Below are 22,679 nucleotides of genomic sequence, written 5' to 3'. Positions count from 1 at the left end.
GATGTTGAGCCATCTCTCTAGGCCCTTCAAAAAATTATATGTACTTCTTTATTAATATTTCAAATAATAAAACCTAACACAAAGTCTAACAATTGGAAAGTAAGAATGAATATATACAAGATCTAGAGATATATACAGCAAACAGGTCATCAGTGATGAACACTGAGCTGGCTGCCACCATCCTCCTGTCTGCAACTGGCTGACAACTTTCCTAAATGAAGGAAATGCCAGTTTTCAACCTGAAAAAACTAAAAGTAATCTATTGGAAATTTACAAAACGTTTGAAATTTACCAAAAAATTACATATTTTTTTTCTATCTAAATTGATGAACTTCTTGATTCTATCCTTAGACTCTTAGAAAGTCTACCCATCATCCCTAAAAGATACAGAGAGTGTATTTAAAAAAAAAAAAAAAAAAAAAAAAGCCTACAGCACCTGATATTCCCAAGTGGTCTCCCATCCAAGTACTAACCAGACCCAACCCTGCTTAGCTTCCAAGATCAGACGAGCTCGGGCACGTTCAGGGTGGTATTGCCGTAGATGTGTATTATTTTTAAATGAATATGTTTTAATGTGTTGTTGTTGCTATTCTCATTATATTAATTTTTGTGTGTTTGTGTAAATGTTGGTGCACATATATTGAAATTTCCATGAACGATCAGAGGACAACTTTTGTGAGTCATCTTTTCCTTCCACCTTGTGGGTCCCAAAGACAGAACTCAGGGAGTTACGTTTGCATAACTATTGCTTTTAACCACAGAGACATCTCACCAGCTCCGGGAATGGTTTCCTAATTAAGGAACTAATGGCCCTGGGGGATGGGTTGGGAATTAATTTCATGACACTGTCCACACTGAAGCACTTTAAAGTGGACTCTAAGTCCTCTCTCTCTCTCTCTCTCTCTCTCTCTCTCCCTTCCTCCCTCCCTCCCTTCTTCCCTCCATCCCTCCCTTCCTTATTTTCTCCTTCCCCCTCCTTTTTCTCTTCTCTTCTCCCCTGTCTCCTCCTCCTCCTCCTCCTCCTCCTCCTCCTCCTCCTCCTCCTTCTGCTCCTCCTCTTCTCATTCTTGTTCTTCCACACGGAATCCTGGGATTCCAGGGCTATATTTGTACCATGAAGGAGGCTAAGATGAAAGTGTGGCGGCCTCTGAGGGAAAGTACTTGAGCTACAGAAAGCAGAGTGGGAATGGGCCTGAGAAATAACTGAATAACCTAGATGACAGGCAGGCTGGTCGACAGGGTCACAGCAGAAGTCTTTGAACTGTAAAGATGGCCAATGCCGCTTGGTGACTCATTTGATGGATTTGTGAATATTTGAAAGGTGCTAGTGGGCAACCTAGACATGACCTTGGAGCATGCCTAGAGCCAAAAAAGACAAAGTGGAGTTAGAATGCTTCTGATGAATCTCATCTATATGTGCACATTTAAAACCTGAGTAGATCAATAAGTAAAATGCTGCTGATATTTCGCCGTCTACTCAAAGCGCTAGGTTTACTGGCATGCATCGCCATGGCCTCCGGGCTGGATCTATTTTAAAAGCATTAAAGGACCTTCCACAAGAGAGCTGTCCTGGAGTCTCTGACACAGACTGTCCACATTAATAACAGCCCTTGGTGAGTCCTTCAACATGCTTGTCCCTTCCTTGGGTGTAAGGCTCAGTGTATAGGGCTGAGCTCCAATCTCACCTCTAAACGTCTCTGCTTGTTTTTCACTTGACATACACCATGAGGCTGTGCCCTGTGAAAGGAAAAACACAGCTCCCAGCTTCTGGTAAGAGGAGGCTCCGCCATCCATCCATGTAATCTAAACAACCCCCCTTCCTGGATCACAATTCTGCACGGCCGGCCGTGCTTTGGAAAGGGGCCTGGGCTAGACTTGCAAGTCACAGTCCAGCTTGAGATTAGTTGTTCTGACCTTGGGAGAGTCCTTAAAGCTCCTGGGACTATGGTGTCTCGCCTATTAAATCTCAGAAGAGATTTTTCCCCCCAGTTCAAAAATTGTTCTATGATGGCACAGCAGCTGAAGAAAAGTCTCCCAGACCACTCTAGCCCTGTTTCCATGATTTTAATCAAAACATGGTTTGGATACGTAATCCTAAAACAAATTATTCCCTTATGCAAATAAGGAAACTAAGGGATATAATAAGATTTAGCTGATAGAGGTTGTGTTGATTTATGTGTATGCCTGTGCCCATGTGAGAATATGCAAATGTGTGCCCTGGCACGAGGAAAGGCGATCCATCACCTATTCTTTTGAGGCAGAGTCACTCCTTGAACCTGCAGAGCTTGCTTTTTCAGCTTGACCAGAAGCCAACAAACCCCAGAGATGCTCCTGACTCCACCTTCAACAGGGTGGGGCTTATAGGCATGTGCTGGACACCCAGCCTGTTACCTGGATGCTGAGACCCAAAGTTCAGACTTGACACTTGCCCAGCAAGCACTTTAACGACCGAGCCTTCTCTCCGGTCCCTGTTTTATCATAGTTTAATACCTTTTATTCATTAACGACCAACGTTATTAATTCAATGTGACAGACATTACTAGTTTGAATCACTGCTCAAGCACTAGAAGATAACTTGACAGAAGGTGGCCCCTACTGTGTGTTCCCTGTGATACTCAGCCCTCTCACCCTTTCCCCCTTTGAGTAGTTAGGAAATTTTCTTTAAGCCTTGGCTTCCTCTCACTTTCACTTGGGAAGAGAGCTCTGTCTACATCACAGACTTTGTCCTCTGTTCCCTAGCCTGTAATTATTAAAGTGAAATTATGTGATATCAAATGCTGCTGCATCTGGTGGCTGGGAGCAGCAGACATCTTCCAGATGATTCCAGAAGAATTTCCACCATTGCTTTTGTTAGGTCAGCACTGAAATAAAAGGATAAGAGTTTAACATTTTCTCCTAAGTGCCAGGCAGTGGTAGCACCCAGGTTTAGTTCCAGCACTCAGGAGACAGAGGCAGACAGATCTCTGAGTTCAAGGCCAGCCTGGTCTACAGAATGAGTTCCAGGACAGCCGAGGCTTCACAGAGGAACTATGTATGGAAAAAAAACACACACAAACTTTCTCCTGACTTCATTGCTCTCTAGAGAGGCATGCCTGGTGTCATTTGAGGAATGTTCCTTCAAGTTAGTGGTAGGTTTGATGGAATTATTTTCTTGTGCCTACATGCCACCTCCAAAGGAAGAGTGTAACACACCTCTAGAATGCTCATTTCTGTCTCTCCAGGGGTCTTTGGAGAGCAGAATATAGGTTTCAAGAACCACTATGCTGGTCTTGAAATCTATGTTCTGAAGACAGAGCCCCTGAAGACCTTAGCTTCAGACAAGGAGGAGAATGACAAGATCAAAAAGATAGGTGATGTATAGGTCATGATATATGTCTCTGTACACTAAGACAGCTCTGAGACTGGCTGAGACTTAACTGTCTATATACAACTGATAACACTTATTGGGCACAAAATTCTCACGACTTATTACATACCATCCTTTAAGATGGCATGAGTGGAAATTTATATTGTAATTTGATTATGTGATCAAACTAACCTTTAAAGAAAGACAGTTGTCTTTCTTTATTGATGTTCCTTAACTGGTATGTTATCCCTGCACGTTCAATATGAAAGTCTTTACAGAGCTATGTGTTGCTTGTAAGGTTTGCAGAATGAAAGAGGAGAGAGACAACTCTGAAAAGATTCACACTCTGGGATGCTGTGATTCTGGGACTGTCCATCCCAGCTCCTTGCTTGATTCTACCTTAATTACATTGAAGCTGTTTCCGGTAAAGACTTGCTTGCAGGACTTTTCCAGAACAACTGGCTCGCCTACCCAGCCTTTCAGACTGTTATAGTCAAAACTTCAGCTAAGCTGTGAATTTTCTTAGCACGTAGAGACTGGAAGGTAAATTATGCCAGATAGCCCTCCTTTGACAAAACCAATTTTCCTTTTTTTCCCTTTGGACCCCCAGAAGGGAATTCTTCACCCCAATTCAGCTAGAAGCAAGCAAACAAAGATTATAGTCCCAGTCCCTTAAGTTGGGTGGATGGTTCTGGTTATTTTATGAATTATAGATATGTCATCATTTTAAGGGATAGTTTGGAAAATGTTGTAGTTTTGGACAGGAAGGAACTAGAGCGCTGAGACTCAGGAATTTCTACCTTTCCTTTCCTCTTCTCTATTCTTCTTTCTTGGGTAAAGAAAAAGTGGAAGGAAGAGAAAAGGGATCTATGTATGTGTGTGTGTGTGTGTGTGTGTGTGTGTGTGTGTACACATACACACATATATATAGAACTATCATAGAAATTAGAGAAATAGACAAATAGGGATAGGTTATCAAATTTACTCTTAAACAAAACATTGTATAGCCATAATCTCACATTGGTATAAATCTTTATAATTAATGCAAATTGAAATTATAATTTTTACATTGGTACAGAATTTATAGATTGATGCAGATTTAAGGTTTTCATTGGTATAAACTTCTTATATTGATACAAAATTTGAAATGAATATTGCTACTCTATGATAGGCATGTGCCTATGCAACTCATTTAAGAATACAGGGCTTAGACCCAGTCTTTCTAATAACTGCCATTACAAACTGTTTAGGATTACTAAGCAACACAAGTTAAGGGCCAGATAGTAAAGCCATGGTTAAATTTGATTCCAATCTAATTATATTAATTATATTAAGGTGCTTTCTCAATATTCAAATAGAAGTAGGTAGGAGTAGCTAACATACATACTCTATATAGAGAGATAGTGTTCAAAAGCATCAGAAATCCACAGAATCTGACATTTAATTATTTCATTATTAGAAATTCTAACTAAAAGCATGTCTGCTCCTGACAATACCCCTTTCACAGTTCAAAGAAAATATTGAGCATCAAAACCTCATTGCTCCAGTTATGGCAAGGTAGCCACCAGACAAAAATTGCCCTATTCATCTACAGACAAAGAAAAGGACACACAATGCAGTATAGTCAACAACTTGGCTCTACCAAGACAGAGTAAGCTAGTCCTTCATAATAACTCCTGCTTTATTCAATGCCTGCCAGATGGTTCTGGACCAAAGGGCTGAAGACTGATGCCTCAATGTTTTGAGGAATGAGGGACTGTCTAGGTAGTGAGCTGTCTCTACAAATTGGTTAAGTTTTGGAAGTTATGTTTTATGCCACATATTTATTTTTTGCTGTAATATTTAATTCATTTCCAGATTTCTGACTGGGTTGAAGACTACTTATAGTCTTAATTTTTTTTTTTTTGTTTTGGTTTTTTGAGACAAGGTTTCTCTGTATAGTTCTGGCTGTCCTAGAACTCACTCTGTAGACCAGGCTGGCCTCAAACTCAGAAATCTGCCTGTCTCTGCCTCTCAAGTGCTGGGATTAAAGTCATGCGCCACCACTGCCCTGCTAGCTATAGTTTTATAATCAAACTCAAGTTGATTAGCATTGAGAGAGATGGTATAGATTTGAAAGGATGGTTTTCAGATGGTATTGCAAGCTAAAATCAGAACATAATTCATGTGTAGAATGTAAACTCTTTAAGTTATGATAGATGGTAGAGCACTTTAAATTGACAAATATGATAGCCTGAGTATTAAATGTATATTATATTTTACCATTTGCATAATTGTGAGGATTGTGCTCAACCTATATCTGAGAGAAAAGAGTCTTTTAATTGGACAAGAAAGGGGAAATGTAGGTTTCCCTGGTGCTGTTTGTATTTTGATATTAATTCTGCTTCCTCAAGAAGGACTATCCCTGATGAGGAGTAGATCATGTACTTAGGTGATCTCACTGAATCTTCTCCCTATTCTAACTGGTCAAATAAAGGCTAGAGCCTATTATTGGACAGTGGAAAGGAAGGGTGGGACTGGAGGTCTCAGAGGAAGGAGAGAGGAGAAAGAAGAAAGAGGATGGAGGAAGAAGAGGTAGAAGCCAATATGGAGCAGAACCACATGGCCTAGAGAAGCTGGAAGTAGCAAGGGATCTCATAGCTGGGGAATAAATTAATGTAGTGATAGATCTGTCCAATCTAGGCATATAGCTTATGAATATAATAACTGGGTTATGTATTTTTTATACATGCTTACTGGGGTAAGAAATTACCTGGGCTAGAGAGATGGCTCAGTGGTCAAGAGCATTGACTGCTCTTCCAGAGGTCCTGAGTTCAATTCCCAGCAACCACATAGTGGCTCTCAACCATCTGTAATGGGTGCCCCCTTCTGGTGTGTCTGAAGACAGCTATAGTGTATTCATATAAATAAAATAAATAAATGTTTTAAAAAAAAAAGATTACCACAACAGATGGGCATGGTGACGCATAGCTGTAATCTTAGTACTCAGAAGGCTGAGGCAGGAGGATACTAAACTGGAGGAGTACCTGGGCTATGTTTCAAAACTCCAGTGGGGAAGGATCCACATCCAATACATTTCAAAATATCATCAGACCCAAGATGACTTATCCAAGATATCCACTTTTCCTACTCTCCAACTAACCAGTAAGGAAATGGGTTAATAAGGTCTAAGCAAAAGATCCAAGCCATATTACTACAAAAGGCATATTACTACAGAGGGAAATTGGCTGGCAGGTGTGCCATCTACTGGGCCAGCTTCCGGAGCACTGGGGTTATAGGACTAAACTATCAGACCAGGATTTTCTGTTTCCTTTCTTCTTGTATGAACTTTTATCTAATTTATTAAATCATCTTAAATAGTTTTCACTATGATCTATTAAACACTGTATCAGGCCAGGCAGTGGTGGCCCACGCCTTTAATCCCAGCACCTGGGAGGCAGAGGTAGGCCAATTTCTGAGTTCGAGGCCAGCCTGCTCTGAGAGTGAATTCCAGGACAGCCAAGGGCTATACAGAGAAACCCTGTCTCAAAAAAACAAAAAAAAAAAAAAAAAAAAAAAAAAAAAAAAAAAAAAAAAAAAAAAAAAAAAAAGACTGTATCAGAAAGCATTACCATTTTTGCTTTCATTATCAAACATGACTCAAGATCAGAAGGGAAGATTAGACTAGATGACTTTTTGTTTTGTTTTGGTTTTTCGTGACAGGGTTTTTCTGTATAGCCCTGGCTGTCTTGGAACTCATTCTGTAGACCAGGCTGGGCTTGAACTCAGAGATCTGCCTGCCTCTCCCTCCCAAGTGCTGGGATTAAAAATGTGTGTGTGCCACCACTGCACAGCCCTGAGTTCTTTATTTTTCCTGCCTTTCTACGGTTCCTTCTTCTTCATCTCCTTTCTGTGTAGAGAACTTCCTTTAGTCATTATTTGGGGACCCATCTGCTAGTGACAAGTTTCTTTACTTTTCCTTTATCTGTGGATGCCTTGGTCCTTTGATTTTAAACACTGTCCACACCAGATAAAAGATTCTTCTTTCTGCTCATTCTGTAGACCAGGCTGGGCTTGAACTCAGAAATCAGTCTGCCTCTGCCTCCCAAGTGCTGGGATTAAAGGCATGTGCCACCAGCGCCAGGAGGGGCTGAGGTATTTTACATACCAAAGCAGACCTGGCCTCCAGGTTCTCCCAGTATCTCTCAGTCCCTACTTGGCATACCCTTCCAGATCAGGGGCTGAGCTGCCCTTCCCTAGGGGCTCTTTCCTATACAGTCCAGAGGTGTTGGTCTCCTGTAAGATTCAGAGAGCCGAGCCTCCAGGATGTCCTCCCACTCACAAAGACACAGAGATGGAGATCGCTGCAATTAGCATGAAGTTTTTTTTTTTTTTTTTTTAATAATCCAGTATACTGGGGTCATCTCCCATTCAGGCAAAGGTGACCCCCAGGAACAAAGGCACACACCTTTTATATTCTTTCAGCACATAGGTTTACAGCATGAGTTGGTCATCTCTCATTGGTGGAGCCCATTGTCTTTGGAGTCCATTGACTTCTGTGCCTCAGGTGAGGAGAGGATACCAGTTGCTCGTAGGAGGGGTTGCGGGGAGATCCACCCCTACTGGAGACATTTCCTGGAACGGGCATTACCCCCGTAATTAGGGCATCTCCTGGGGATGGATGTTTGCTCAGTAAACCCTTCTGAAGCTCTCTGTCTTTAGGCTTAATGGACATTCCTAGCTCCTTGGTGTTTTTATGAGGTGTCCCTGTTTGCTCAATTCTTACACTCCCTCTCCCCATCCCTTCCCTCTCTGTCTTTTTCTCTTCCCTCTCCTCTCTCTCCCTCTTCATTGCTACTTCCCTGACCACCGTCCTTGTGACCAGAGAACTTGCCCCAAAGCAGCTTCCCAATAAACCTGTGCTTACTATACTCTAATCTGGTTTTAACTGGCTCATTACACCAGTGGAGAAATAACTTATCACTCGCTAGTCTTCAGACATTTCTCAAGCCTGTAGGATGCTGCCTGCCCTCCTCCTCCCCCTCCTCTTCTTCTTCATCTTCCTCCTCCTTCATTTTATTCCTCTTCCTCTTCTTCTCCTCCTCCTCTTCATCTTTCTCCTTCCTCTTCTTTTTTTTTCATTTTTTTAATTAGATATTTTTTATTTACATGTCATGTGATTTCTCCTTTCCCAGTTTTCCCTCCAAAAACAAAAACAAAACAAAAAAAACAAAAAAACAAAAAAACAACAAGAACAAACTCCTGTTGCCTCCCCCTTCCCCCTGTTTACTACCCCACCCTCTCCCACTTATTGGCCCTGGCATTGCCCTACCCTGGAGCACAGATCCTTCACAGGGCCAAGGGCTTCTCCTCCCATTGATGATCGACTTTGCAATCCTCTCCTATACACATACTGCCAGAACAATCAGTTCCACCATGTGCAGTCCTTGGTTGGTGGTTGAGTCCCTGGGAGCTCTGAGGGTACTAGTTAGTTCATATTGTTGTTCGTCCTAAGGGGCTGCAAACCCCTCAGCTCCATTGGTCCTTCCTTCTTCTTCTTTATCTTCCTTCTCCTCCTTCATCTTCTTTCTCCTTTTCTTCCTTCCTCTCTTCCCCCTCCCTCTTCTTCTTCTTTATGTTCCTTGTTTTCCTCCTTGTTCTCCCCCCTCCTCTTCCCCTCTTCCTTTCTCTCCCTCTTCCTGTTGTTTCTTATTAGTGGTTTGTTTGTTTTTTTTTAAGCCTTAATTTCCTTTGTTGTGTTCTTGGTATTTTTCATTTGTGCCTTTATGTGACTTGTCAAGTCTGATGAGTATTTCAGCCCTTACATCTTCTAGCATTTTTTTTTTTAATTCTATGCTCTTTCTCTGTCCTCTTTAGACAAATATTAGGTCTTTTGTCACAGGATAATAAATGCTAAGATCTAATCAACACTCAATTTTTTTCTTTTGAAATTATAATTTAACTACAACATTCATCCCTTTCCTTTCCTTCCTCTAAACCTTCCCAACTCTCCTTCAAATTCATAGCCCCTTTTTTTGTGTGTTATTGCATGCATATATGTATATATAAATTCATATACTTACTTGTTGAAGTTGGGTCATTTCTGTTGCTTTAGCTTTGTAGTCTCTCATTCTCTCTCGGGCTTCTTCCCTTTATTGAGTTTGTCTGTTGTAGTTTTTGGTTCTTACACTGTCCAGTTCTAAAATGTCCATTTCTTTATTTACATTTTTCTTATGCTGTGATTATATGTATATATGGGAGGAGAGGTGTGCATGTGAGTGCAGGGACCCACAAAGCCAGGGGCATCAGATCCCCTGGAGCTGGAGTGACAGGTGTTGTGAGCCTCAAACAGGACTGCTAGGATCTGAACTCAGGTCATCTGAGCAAGAGCAGCAAGCTCTCATAACTCTTGAGCACTCTCTGCAGCCCCTCCATGTAGTTCTTTGTGGTTCCCGTTCCTGTACTAGAATGTTGGTTGGTTTCATTTTCAAGCACATTCATAACTGTTGGTTAAGGTTTCTTTGTCATTGTAGATGCTTTAAACTCTTCCTCAGATTATCTCGGTGGCTGTCACCTTAGGGCTGGAATTTATTTATCATTTTGAAATTTACTCTGTGAGCTTTCAGGTTCCTGTTACACTGGGTGATTTTTCTATTGAATCTCATACATCTTGAGTACTACTCTATGAGATTTTGGGTCTCATTTAAAATTTATTTTACTTGCTTCTTTTGATATTCTATCAGGAAAAAAAAAATAAGTGGCTACCTCATTACTGCCAAGTGAAAGGAGAGGCCCAAGTTCTCCACATGACTCCTTCTACACTGAGGGATAAGTGGCCTTCTCACTACTAGGCTCAGGTCAACATTCTGGGTCCCTGTAGGCTGTGCCTCATTGACAGTGAAGGACAGGAATGTACTGTCACAGGATGTCCACTGGTGCCAGTGAAGGCGAGCTTGTTACTAAACTGCATCACAAGGAAACTCAGTCTTAGTTTGCATCTACTGAGGAGAACTCAGCAGCAAGCTTCAGTTTGGGAAAGATCACCAAAACCCACAATTTCTAATGTGCTCTAAAGGTCCAACAGGGGACTTCTGGGAAGAGGAAGCGGGTGGATTGCTGCTGTTGTTTAGAGTACTGGGAATTGAGCCCAGGCTCCATGTACACGGAGAGCTTCCCAACTGAGCTTCCCCTGGAACCATTGGCATTTCCAGATCTCATTTCCAGCTTCTGCTTTTCCCTAGAATGTATGAACAATGCCGTGTGTGTGTGTGTGTGTGTGTGTGTGTGTGTGTCTATGTGTGTGTGCGCGCACATGCATGCGTGCATGATATGAATATATGTAAAATGTATAATCATATATTCAATATGTGTATGAATGTATATGTGTGTATATATACATTTGTATGTATATGCATGTAAGATATAAATATATGTGAATATATATATGCATACATTTCACATGTATGTATATATGTGTGTATGTATACATGTGTATGCATGTATGTATTATATATATGTATGTATGATGTAATATATGTAAACATATATGCACACCTTCCATATGTGCATGTATGTCTATATTCCATGTATATATGGAGCGCACCACAATGTCATTCTTCAAGTCCTACAGTCCATAGTCTGTCTGTCATCCCCCCTCCACCTTTCAGAACTTCTATTTGTCTGATGAATAATTCTCAGTATTAATAAAATATTAATATTTTAAAATGCATAATCACTCCTTTGTATCACAGAGTTCCCCTTCCTCAGATTCACCCAAATGGGAATGGAACAATATGTCTGTATTGAGAGGGTAAGAGCTTGGTAGAGCCAACACAGCTCTTTTCATAGCCTTTATGCTGTGGTTGGTACTGTCAGTCATCTAGACATGACGTAACACCTGTCAGGTGTGGGCTATCTCACGTACCATATAATTTTTACATAACTTGAGCAGCCCAAATGTGGTGCGTTTGGGGTTTGCTTCTTTCTGTTTGATGCTCACACGGCGTGTCTGCAAGGCAGCTGCTGATGTGTCCATCCCATAAATAGGTACAGTTAGACATGGCGAAGAAGTAAGTTTCACAGATATATCGAAAAGCCACCATCAAGGCAGCTTCTTTCTGAGCCTTGAAGTTCCTTGCCACTCCCACCCCTAGAAGTTCTTGCACATTGCGTACCATGCTCGTCAGGGGCTGATGCCTGAACTTAGGGCTCCTTCTCTTGTGTTTCTTCACTTAAATTATAAATTTAAGAATGTTTATTAAGAAATGTAATATTATTTAAGAATTTGTAATTATTAAATTATATAATGCTGAATTATAATAATACATAAAACAATATGTTTATATTATCTATAATAAATATAATAAATAAATTATATTTTAATACAATGTATATATGGTATATTATATAATATATTATTGTGTAATATATAATAATATTGTGTTATATACAAATGTATATAATATAATATTAAAATCTCTTTAAGTAGAGTCTGGTGGAAGAATAAAGCATGCTGCAAGGGCTTGGTGCTCTGGCTCTCAGCAGACCACTTCCTGCTGCCTTGTCGTGACTGCCTTGTGTGGCCCGTGCTCACCCATCCCTTTATCAGTGGCTACTACTGCCCTCTGCCCCAGCCAGGGCTCTTTTCCTTCCTTTATAATCACAAAAACTCACATATTACTCTTGCCTTGAACCAACACAGACTATCCATAGACCAAAGGAATGTACATGAGCCACAGAGCCTACAAGAGAGTTGGCTGCTTAAAGCCAGCCTCGGTAGTGTAAAATATTAATACCTTATCTTTAATATCGAAAGTGGCACTAAAGGGATATCCAGCCCATCACACTGCCTCAAAGCCACTCCAGTTCCATAGCTTAATCAGAACTGGGCCCTCAGGCTAAGACCCCCTTTAAAGAGTTCTTAAAATCGCTGGCTGCGGTGGAGCAGGCCCCTCACACAGTCTTAAGCTATTATATCCACAGGTAATCAATTATAGTTTTTGTAGTTGTTCATCAGAAACCAAGAAGGGACACCAAAGCCTGGGCACATTGTGAATTCTGGTCTTATGTTTGCATTCCAACAAAAAGCACGAAGGAGCCACCATGACTGTAACCTCAGCCAGCAGTGTGGGCAGGGACAGCTGGACAAGACGCCAAGGCCAGCCTGTGCTACACTGGGAAGCTGTAAACAAAGAGAAGAATGGGAGTGCCGACTTCCGCAGTCCTCCACTTCCTTGTCCGTCCTCCACCTTTGAGACTGAGGAGTAGAGCTTCAGTTCACCCCTTATTTATGGGCTCATGTCAGCCTTTCCAGATGAAACGCATTTCCTGCCTATGGTGGTGCTCATGTTTGCTCTGCGTCTCCCTACTTCCGTGTGTTGTTACAGGAAGACTTTCTTGTCACGGTTCCCAGCAACAGCTGACTGGTAGGATAGGCTCCTCCTGGGCCCACCATCCAGGCAGCTGGCAGGAGCAAAATCTCTGGATTTGAGGTCTCTCTAGCAGCAACTTGACAGTATACTGAACACAGGTTGGCCAGGGCCAGGGCAGAGGGGGTGAGGGGCCTCCCCATGACCTTGTGTCTGGCTGAGTTTGGGGCTTCAGAGAGCAGCAGATGTACCTGAAGGCGGCAACAGGCGCCAATATGATCATCTATGTGAAACTTGGATACCATCCATGCAAGAATACAGTGAACATGGCCTTGGCTACAAGGAGTTAAAAACAGGAAGAGAAAGTCTACCTGGGGGAGGGGTCTGTGCCGCTATGACTATCACTGAGCCCAAAGAAACCAAGTTACAGAACCTAGGTTCTTGCAAGTGAGGGCTATCGATGGAGCGAGCTCAGACTATTTGAAGTCCTTGTTTAACCCACAAGGGACTGACTGCCAAAGGACAAAGAGTTGGAGGTGTCCCTCGGGCACAAAGCAAATAGATGCATTTATGGTACCTAAGTAAAATATCTTTAAGTAAAAAACAAACAAGAAATTTGTTCCAACTCCTATGGGAATCCTGGCCCATCCGGATGTAGGCTCCGAATTACATTCACATTCTTGCCGGGCGGTGGTGGCGCACGCCTTTAATCCTAGCACTTGGGAGGCGGAGGCAGGCGGATTTCCGAGTTCGAGGCCAACCATTCTTGCTTATAAATCAATTTTACTTAAGTATAATTTACATAAAATTAAGTTCACAGTCTGATGCTTTTGATGAGTATAGCCTGCTGGGTAACCACTGTCACGACAGAGAACATTTCCATCCCCTTAAAAAGCCCTTTCTCCCCTTGTAGACAGCCCTCACCCTGAGCGCGGCCCCAAACCACAACTGACCTGCTTTCTGTCAATGCACACAAGTTGTGACTTAGGCTGAAACTTTGCCTAAATCTACCTTTTTGTGCCTGCCTTCTTGTACTCTGCAAAGGTTCTTTTGATATCCTTCCTATAACCCTTCTCTAGAATGAAATAACAAATGAACGTGTCTGTGGCAGCTCGCCCACGGAAGGAAGCCAGTGCTATTTCAAGAACAAGTTTCCCAAATTAGGAGACAGCTCTCCTCCATCAGGCTGGAAACTTTTCTTTTCTTTTCTTTTCCTTTTTTTTTTTTTTTTTTTTTTTTTTTTTTTTTTTTTTTTTTTTTTTTTTGAGACAGGGTTTCTCTGTGTATCTCTGGCTGTCCTGGCACTCACTCTGTATACCAGGCTGGCCTCGAACTCAGAAATCTGCCTGCCTCTGCCTCCCAAGAGCTGGGATTAAAGGCCTGCGCCACTACTGCCTGGAGAAACTTTTCTTAATAATGAGTTTAGAAAAGGATCCAAGCTAGTTGTGCAGAATGAGCTTACTGGGTACTAGTAAATTATTAATAATTTCACTTTGAATTTAGTATCCTCATTAAATTGAAAGGACAAGAAAGAGGAAAAGGTAAGCTAAGGTTGGAGGGAAAGAAACGCATCAAGACAAAAATGTTTAAGTAGAGAACGTGTTGAAAGATGATATGTGTTCAGTTTCAAAGCAGGATAGTCCTTAAGAAAGGCAGCATAGCCAGGCAGTGGTGACTTCCAGGACAGCCAGGGCTACACAGAGAAACCTTGTCTCTTGAAAAACCAAAAAAAAAAAGAAAGAAAGAAAAAGAGAGAGAGAGAGAGAGAGAGAGAGAGGGGCCAGGCTCAAACCCGCGCAAGTACATGCGTGTGTGTGTGTGTGTGTGTGTGTGCACGCGTGTGTGCATGCATGTATATGTGTATACATTTATGTATATATGTGTGTGTTTGTGTGTGCACATATATATGTATATGTGTGTGCATGTATATATGTATATGTGCATGCATGCATGCATGTATGTATGTATATAATGAGTAAAGCATTCATCAGACAAGCCTGAGTTGAGTTCAGATCCACCTACAGGAACACCAGGTTGTCCTCAGAGCCTGCCTGTAATCCAGAGCGCTCAGGAAGCAGACACAGGACTCCTGGAGCAAACTGGCCAGCCAGGAAGCTCTGGATTCAAATGAGAAACCTCCTCAATACATTCAGTGGAGAGCACTTTTAAGTGGAGGGCTGGTGAGATGGCTCAGCGGTTAAGAGCACTGGCAGCTCTTCAGAAAGTCCTGAGTTCAAATCTGAAGACAGCTAAAGTGTACTTACACATAATAAATAAATAAATCTTAAAAAAAAAAAAGACTCCCAACCTAAACCTCTGGCCTACACACACACACACAAACCACAAAAACAAAAAAACCCAAAAACCAGAAGGCAGTAAGCAGTATATTTCATCTTAAGTCATGAAGTAGATGGGGCTGGAGAGATGGCTCAGTGGTTAAGAGCACTGACTGCCCTTCCAAAGGTCCTGAGTTCAGATTCCAGCAACCACATGGTGGCTCACAACCATCTGTGATGAGATATGACGTCCTGTATTATGCCGGAGCCAGTGGGCCGGAGCAAGCGGACCAGAGCAAGCAGAGGTCCTGAGTTCAATTCCCAGCAACCACATGATGGCTCACGGCCATCTGTACAGCTGCAGTGTACTCATACACATAAAATAAATAAATAAATCTTTGCCGGTGATGGCGCATGCCTTTAATCCCAGCTCTTGGGAGGCAGAGGCAGGTGGATTTCTGAGTTCGAGGCTAGCCTGGTCTACAGAGTGAGTTCCAGGACAGCCAGGGGTACACAGAGAAATCCTGTCTTGAAAAAAAACAAAACCAAAACAAAACAAAAAAAAGTCATGAAGTAGGAATCAAATAATTTTAGTGGTAACTCTAAACACACATGTATACAAATAATACTAATTGGCCTCAGTAGGTATGAGATATATACATATATGTATGCATGTGTATAATTATAGAATAAAAAGGTCATGAATTTGAAGGGATCAGGCATGTGGGAGGAAATCGGGAAACCATGTAAAGATTATGTGTGAAGTTCTAAAAAAATAAACAATGTAAGTTTTTATGGAAAGATTGGATGAGTTTTTAACTGTTTATGAAGCAGCAACCTCCCTTGCTGTCTATGCTACCACGTGACAGTGCCTACTTCGACCTTTAGTCACATAGGACTGACATTCAGCAGCAGTCACCCTGAGGATGCATGGTGATATTTTAAAATAAATCTACTGGAACAAATGTGGGTGTTGGGTGACAGAGGAGGCATACCCAGAGGGAAATGTGAGGCTTAGGAACCACTATCCACGCCGAACAGCAAACACCGCAAATGGCTTAAGCCCCATTGAGGGAGGACAAGTCAGTTAGAACATACCAAAGAGGCTTCTGTGCTAGCTATCTAGCCGCCATCTTTGCCTTCACCAGAGCCACAACAATGCTTGGTTGATCGTCTCCTGAAGTCAATGTTTCTCCACACTCTCCATCCCCAGAAGTGAAGTGAGAATATGTTTATGTATGTCTGTCCCTCTAAGTACCACATACAAAAATACCTGAAGTGCCCCAGGCTTCCTTTTCCCTGTCTCAACCAGTGGTGATTTTCCAAGTTCTTCGCCATCTGACTAAGAAGAGAATCTAGCCGGGCAGTGGTGGCGCATGCCTTTAATCCCAGCACTTGGGAGGCAGAGGCAGGCGGGTTTCTTAGTTTGAGGCCAGCCTGGTCTACAGAGTGAGTTCCAGGGCAACCAGGGCTATACAGAGAAACCCTGTCTTGAAAAAACAAAACAAAAAAAAAAGAGAGAGAGAGAGAGAAGAGAATCTAGAATCTAAGGACACACTCTTCTCTGCTTCATCTGTTTTGGCTCACTTTGAGTGTACTAGTCTATTTCCCATGGCTGTGATGAATACCCGAGGCTAGGTAACTTTATGAAGAGGCTTATTTAGCTACAGTTCTGGAGACTGAGAGGCAGGCCACCTGCCGTAGCTGGGAGTCCTCTGAAAGGACCTCATGGTAGATGACATTACGGTGGCGAGAGGGTTCATGAGAGGGGAGGTCATATTTCCAAACTTGACTCCACAGAGACTATGCTCCACAGTGTCTTCTAACTGACGTCCCCAGTTGACCTTAGGGCTGGCCACTAAGCCTGGCCTCTTCCAGATGTCACCAACCTCTTGATATCACCACACTTGGGACTAAGTTCGTGACACGTAAACCCCTGGGGGACAGATGACATTTGAGCACCTCGTCTCACAAACGGTCTGGGGTCATCCACTCTACCAGTCCAGTTCTTGATGGCAGCTGGCAGACCTTGTTGCATAACTGCTTGCATTGATGTAGGACTTTAAGCCCAAGGAGTCCTTCCTCAATCTAGAACCTGTTACAGGCCCTTCTCTAGTGTCTAGTTGAACCAAAAGCGATCGGTTGGTTCTGACTCCTGTTGTAGGATGTGATTTCATTTGGACACACCGTTGTAGTAGATCTAATTAGTGAATGGGAACCTGCCCCGGAGAGGCATGCCCTCCTAATCAAGCCTGGCCAATATCCTTATCAGAAGATGAGCTGTTGACACAGGCTTCCTTGCTAGTAGGACCCAGAAGTCACTTGTATTTATAATAATAAGAACAAACTGGGCGGTGGTGGCAACGCCTTTAATCCCAGCACTTGGAAGGCAGAGGCAGGCGAATTTCTGAGTTCGAGGTCAGCCTGGTCTACAGAGTGAATTCCAGGACAGCCAAGGCCAATAAATAAATAAATAAATAAATAAATAAATAAATGAAAAATAAGAACAACAACTGTGAAATCTCAAATCCAGTAAATAAATAAATAAATAAAAAATAAGAACAACAACTGTGAAATCTCAAATCCAGAACAAACAGGTGTCTATTTCACATGTCAAAGCAGACCTGGCCTCCAGGTTCTCCCAGCATTCCTCAGTCCCTACCTGTTACAGGGTAGAACTGGCATACCTAGCCCTCTATCCCCAAACTCTGTCCAGCCCAGGGGCTGGGCTGCCTTTCCCCTAGAGGCTCTTCTTTATGTAATCCAGACATTTAAATTACCCCACCCCCCCTTTTTTTTTAACCTTTTGCCCTCTTGGCTGCTGCACCTGGTTCCCTTCTCCCTCCCCATCCTTGGCTCTCACATGGTTCAGGGTGAGGCTCAGTCTGGACTCTCCCAGACGTCCCTGCCCCTGGCTGCGTCCTCCATTTTATCTACAATAAACTTTCTCCTTTGCCACACCTAGGTCCCATCATGTCCTTTCCTTTTTTTTTTTTTTTTTAATTTAATAACACAGTTATTTTTATTGAAAAACGAATTATGCAATGCATTCTGGTCATGTTTTCCATCCCCAACTCCTCCCAGATCCTCCCCTCTTCCTCTCCACTCAACATCTTGTTTTCTCTCTCTCCTAAAAGCAAGCAAGAAAAAAGGACACACACACACACAAAATCAAAACAAACCAGTCAAAGACCTATGAAGCAAAAGAAAAAAAATGCCCACGCAAAGCAAAATGAAACAAAAAGCCCTCAAAAACACCGTTGAGTTCATTTTGTATGAACTAACTATTCCTTGTAATAATGAAAATAACTTTTTAAAAAGTGTAAATCAAGCATGTTGCAGCTTAGTCCTCAACGAAATGATGTAGGGAGCCAGTTGTTAAGTTTCAAACCTGGGACAACTGGCTGAGGTGTCTACTTCACAAGTCAAGGCAAACCTGGCCTCCAGGTTCTCCCAGCATCCCTCAGTCCCTACCTGTTACAGGGTAGAGCTGGCCCACTCCACCCTCTACCCTGAACTGTCCAGCCCAGCCGCTGGGCTTTCTTTTCCAGAGAGACTTTTCCCTATAAAATCCAGATATTTTTTTGTTTACCCACCCCTTTCTTTTCTGTTCCATTTGTACCCTTGTCCTCCTGGCTGCTGTACTTGGTTCCTCTTCCCCTCCTCCCGCGCCCCACCATTGGTTCAGAGTGGCCATGACCACTCTGGACTCTCCCAGATGTGTCTGTCTCTGACTTTGCTCTTCCTCCCGCCCCACACACATCTATATTAAACTTCTCCTCCACCATGCGTAGGAACAGTCAAGTCCTTTCCTTCTTACTTCTTTTCTTCAGTCACGGGTGACTGTAAGAAACCATGGGGTGCTGTTTTCCCTCCCTAGTTGGGCTATTTGCTATTTGATTCCTACTATGGTTTGACTTCTCAATGGTGACAAAGGTGACTTAAAGGACCGAATGAGTGAAGTCTCTAGGGAGTGTGGTTGCTCTCTTGGGACTTGATTAGTCACAGTGAGAGTGGTTTGTTACCCAGTGACTTTGCCTTGCTCTCCTGGCCCTCTTGCGTGTTCCTTCGCCGTGTGATCTCTCCCACAGGCATCTTCCTCTTCTACACATGGCACTCTGCCCTCTGGCATGAGCTTTCTCTGTGTAAGGAGGGGCCAGCCACTATGGCTGTGTCCTACAGAGAGGCCAAACAGATGGACTAAGCAATACTGGAGTTTCGGCTCTGAAGCTGTGAGAGGACTAACCATCTTTATTTCAGGTGTTTTGTTATAAAGACACACGTAAAGACAAAGTTTCCATTTGTTTTTAAAAAGTCAGCCCCTGCAAAACGTAATGCTCTCTTCCTTTCCTTCTCTTCCTTTCCTGTTACTACGACAGGAAGCTCCAGTAGAAGCAATTTAGAGGAGAAAGGTTCATTTGGCTCACAATTCATATTCCAGATCACAGTCAATCACAACAGGAGAGCCAAAGCAATTGATGCAATTAACCACAACCAAGTCCAGACAGAGAATGAATGCAAGCATTCTTCCTCTCAATGGGTTCTCTCCTCTTTTATTCAGTCTAAGGCCCAGCCCAGGAAATGGTTCTTCTGAGTCTTTCACACCTCAGTTAACTCAATTAAAAAAATTCCTCACAGACACATCCATAAAATCAAGCTAATCTAGATAGTCCCTCCCTGTGACTCCCTTCTCGGAAGACTCCAGATTGTGTCAAGGCAACATTTACAGCTATCTCTCTACTCCACAGCAGCTCTCCAGCCTGCTGTAGCACAGCCAAAATGGCGTTATAGTGGTTTTTGTTTGTTTACATTTTTGCCTTGTGGAGGCAATATGAAATGTAAGACCCTTTCAACCACCAGGCAGAGGAACAGGCTGTGTTGTGCCATCATGGCCTCCACATAGGCCAGCTTTGCCATCTGCAGAGACAGCATCTGATAATCCTCATTTTAATTTCAGTGTGAGCATTGGTAGCACCAGAAAAGACCTGACTCTTTTTTATTATTATTATTTTTGATATTTCGATACAGGATTTCTATGTGTAGCCCTGGCTGTCCTGGAACTCACTTTGTAGACCAGGCTGGCCTCGAACTCAGAAATCCACCTGCCTCTGCCTCCCAAGTGCTGGGATTAAAGGAGTAAGACCTGACTCTTAACCCACATTCACTTCCCTACTTAGGACTTAAAACAACACTCAGAAGAGCAGACAACACTCACTGAAAACAACACTCACTCAGAAGAGGAACCGGGCGGAAAGTGAAGCTCCCAGGGCATGCAAAGCATTTCTGGGCACTTCTGGTTTTGAAACTGTGATTTGAAGAGAGAGCAGTTTCCCTTTTATCTGAGAAATCACCCCAAAGCAAGAAGGAGACTGAGAACAGGAACAGTACTCTGTCTTCAAAGAAATGAAGTTTTCTGTAACCCCAAATCGAAACAGAGGAGGAAGGGCTTCCCCCGGGGAATATAAGTCAGAGCAGCCTCTGGGGAAACAAGAGTGGCCAGGCTCCAGACATTATCAGCAAAGACAAAGGAAGAAGAATTCCTCATAGCAAATGACACACCCTGAGTGACAAAACCAAGGAGCCCATTTGGGAAGAAGAGAAGAGCAAGACAGGTTTGTTACGCTAGTAACAAACAACACGGATAAAGACAAGGACCACCCTCTCAACTCAGACATTCTCCGGCATCCCTCTGTCTCTACCAGTTACAGGATCCTTCTGGCTTGCATAGTCCTGCTGTAGAGCACCACTAAGCAACACAGGGGATAGGCTCTTGTGATTGTTAGTAAGTCTCCTTAGCATAGCCCTATGGTAGCGATGCTAATGAGCTTTAACTGGGTGAAAAAAAGAAAGTCATTGGTGTGTCACTGTGTCTGCAGCAAGACAAGGTTCAAGATTCCCTAGACTGTGAACTCCGGTGTCTTAACAATAGGAAAGGCGGGGCTGGGAGAAAAAGGGCCCAGACAAGGTCGGTCTTCACTGTGACCTGAAGGCAAGATGTAAGGGAGCCAGCCTGGCTTCCGTGAAACCCTGTCTCAACACAACAGGGTTGGGGTGCTGGGGAGGTGACTCGGCAGCCCCAGGTCAGTCCTCAGCACCCACAGGGCAGCTCACAACCTCCTGCAACTCTGGCTTCAGAGGGTCCTGTGACCTCTTTGGCCTTTTGCCACTGTACACACATACACGGTGCACAGACATACATGGTCAAAACACCCCTTGCACACCAAATAAAGAGAACTTCAAAAGGAGGAAAACAACGCATCATTCAGTTATCAGTCCTGACACCACTGGGTAATAACAGGCTCCAGTAAGTGAGAAAACAGCTCCTACACACCCCCACACAACTGAGAGAAGAGGGAAGTTATTTATGCTAAGATGTCAGAGCTTCACGAATGTTTCAAGTGGAGGAATCACATACAAAAATGATAGATTATTTCTCCATCAGTGAAATGAGCCAATTTCAGCCAGATCAGATTATATTAAAGGCAGGTTTATTGGGAAGCAGCTCTCAGGAGAGTTCACTGGCCCCACGGACAAAGGCTAGGAAATAACCAAGGGAAGGAGGAGGGAGAAAGAGATAGGGAAGCCAAAATGTCTGGATAATATAGGGAAGAATGTGGGGATAGGGGTGGGTGGGGCTGGAGAGTTCAGGGTTGGGGTCAAAGTGTGCCAGGTAGAGACTGAGCGGTGCAGGGAGAACCTGGAGGCCGGGTCAGCTTTGATATGTAAAAATATGTTCCTCAGTCCTCTGGGGCTGGTGGGGTGGAGGGGGATGTCTGAAACCAAACAAAAAGCATAGGGGTGGAGGAGGGGCAATCACTCCTACCGCAGACACAGCGACACACCAATGACTTTCTTTTTTTCACCCCGTTAAAGCTCATTAGCATCGCTACCATAGGGCTATGCTAAGGAGACTTATTAACAATCACAAAAGCCTATCCCCTGTGTTGCTTAGTGGTGCTCTACAGCAGGACTATGCAAGCCAGAAGGATCCTGTAACTGGTAGAGACAGAGGGATGCCAGGAGAATGTCTGAGTTGAGAGGGTAGTCCTGGTCTTTATCCGTGTTGTTTGTTACTAGGGTTCTATTGGAAGCTGCTTATTCAGGGCTAGAAAAGTAGAGAGTGGGACCAGGAAGCTGAAAGCTTACCTTTTAGTTCACTCAAAGGCAGCACATGCTAGTAGTTCTGGAACCTTCCTTAGATATGCTAAGTGTCTGTTTGCTGTGGTGGCTTCCTCAAGGTTCCTCCTATCTGCCATCATGAATGTTGTTGAATAATCCCCAGGACAAAATTCTGAATTAGATGCCAGTGGGCTTAAAGCATGAAGGTGACCTGGGCCCTGCCAAGGAATCCTCAGCCTAGAAGTAACTGATAGGAAACCCCTGGGCCACATGGTGAGCCCAGGATCCGGAGACATCTCTTGACTCGGCTTCTCAAAGGCTGTAAGAGAAGATGATGGAGGGCCACTAGGAGGAGGTGTCCTACTCACTGTCACAGGGACACTGGGGCTCTGGAACTCACAGCCTACCCACCCACCCACCCACCCCACCCTGCCTCCGCCATGCTGCTATTTAATTAACCCACCAAACCATGGCAGAAAATTAGCATTTATTTAATTTGGCCTATCCTTCATTTTATTCCTAAAAGATCTGAGGATAGCATAAAGGATAGAATAAAGATGGTGTCGAGAACCCAAAGAGGCCCCCCCCCCC

At 43.2% G+C, this 22,679-nt stretch overlaps 1 pseudogene; it reads right to left on the bottom strand.

Annotated features, from left to right (window-relative positions):
- Positions 1 to 424: 424 nt before the first annotated feature.
- Positions 425 to 543, bottom strand: LOC116089540 (annotated as a pseudogene).
- Between the last annotated feature and the right edge of the window lie 22,136 nt (positions 544 to 22,679).

This window comes from Mastomys coucha, unplaced genomic scaffold (genome assembly GCF_008632895.1).
Source record: "Mastomys coucha isolate ucsf_1 unplaced genomic scaffold, UCSF_Mcou_1 pScaffold14, whole genome shotgun sequence".
Classification (NCBI taxonomy): Eukaryota; Metazoa; Chordata; class Mammalia; order Rodentia; family Muridae; genus Mastomys; species Mastomys coucha.
Note: the sequence above shows the minus strand (reverse complement) of the source record. Positions and strands in the feature narration are given on the sequence as shown.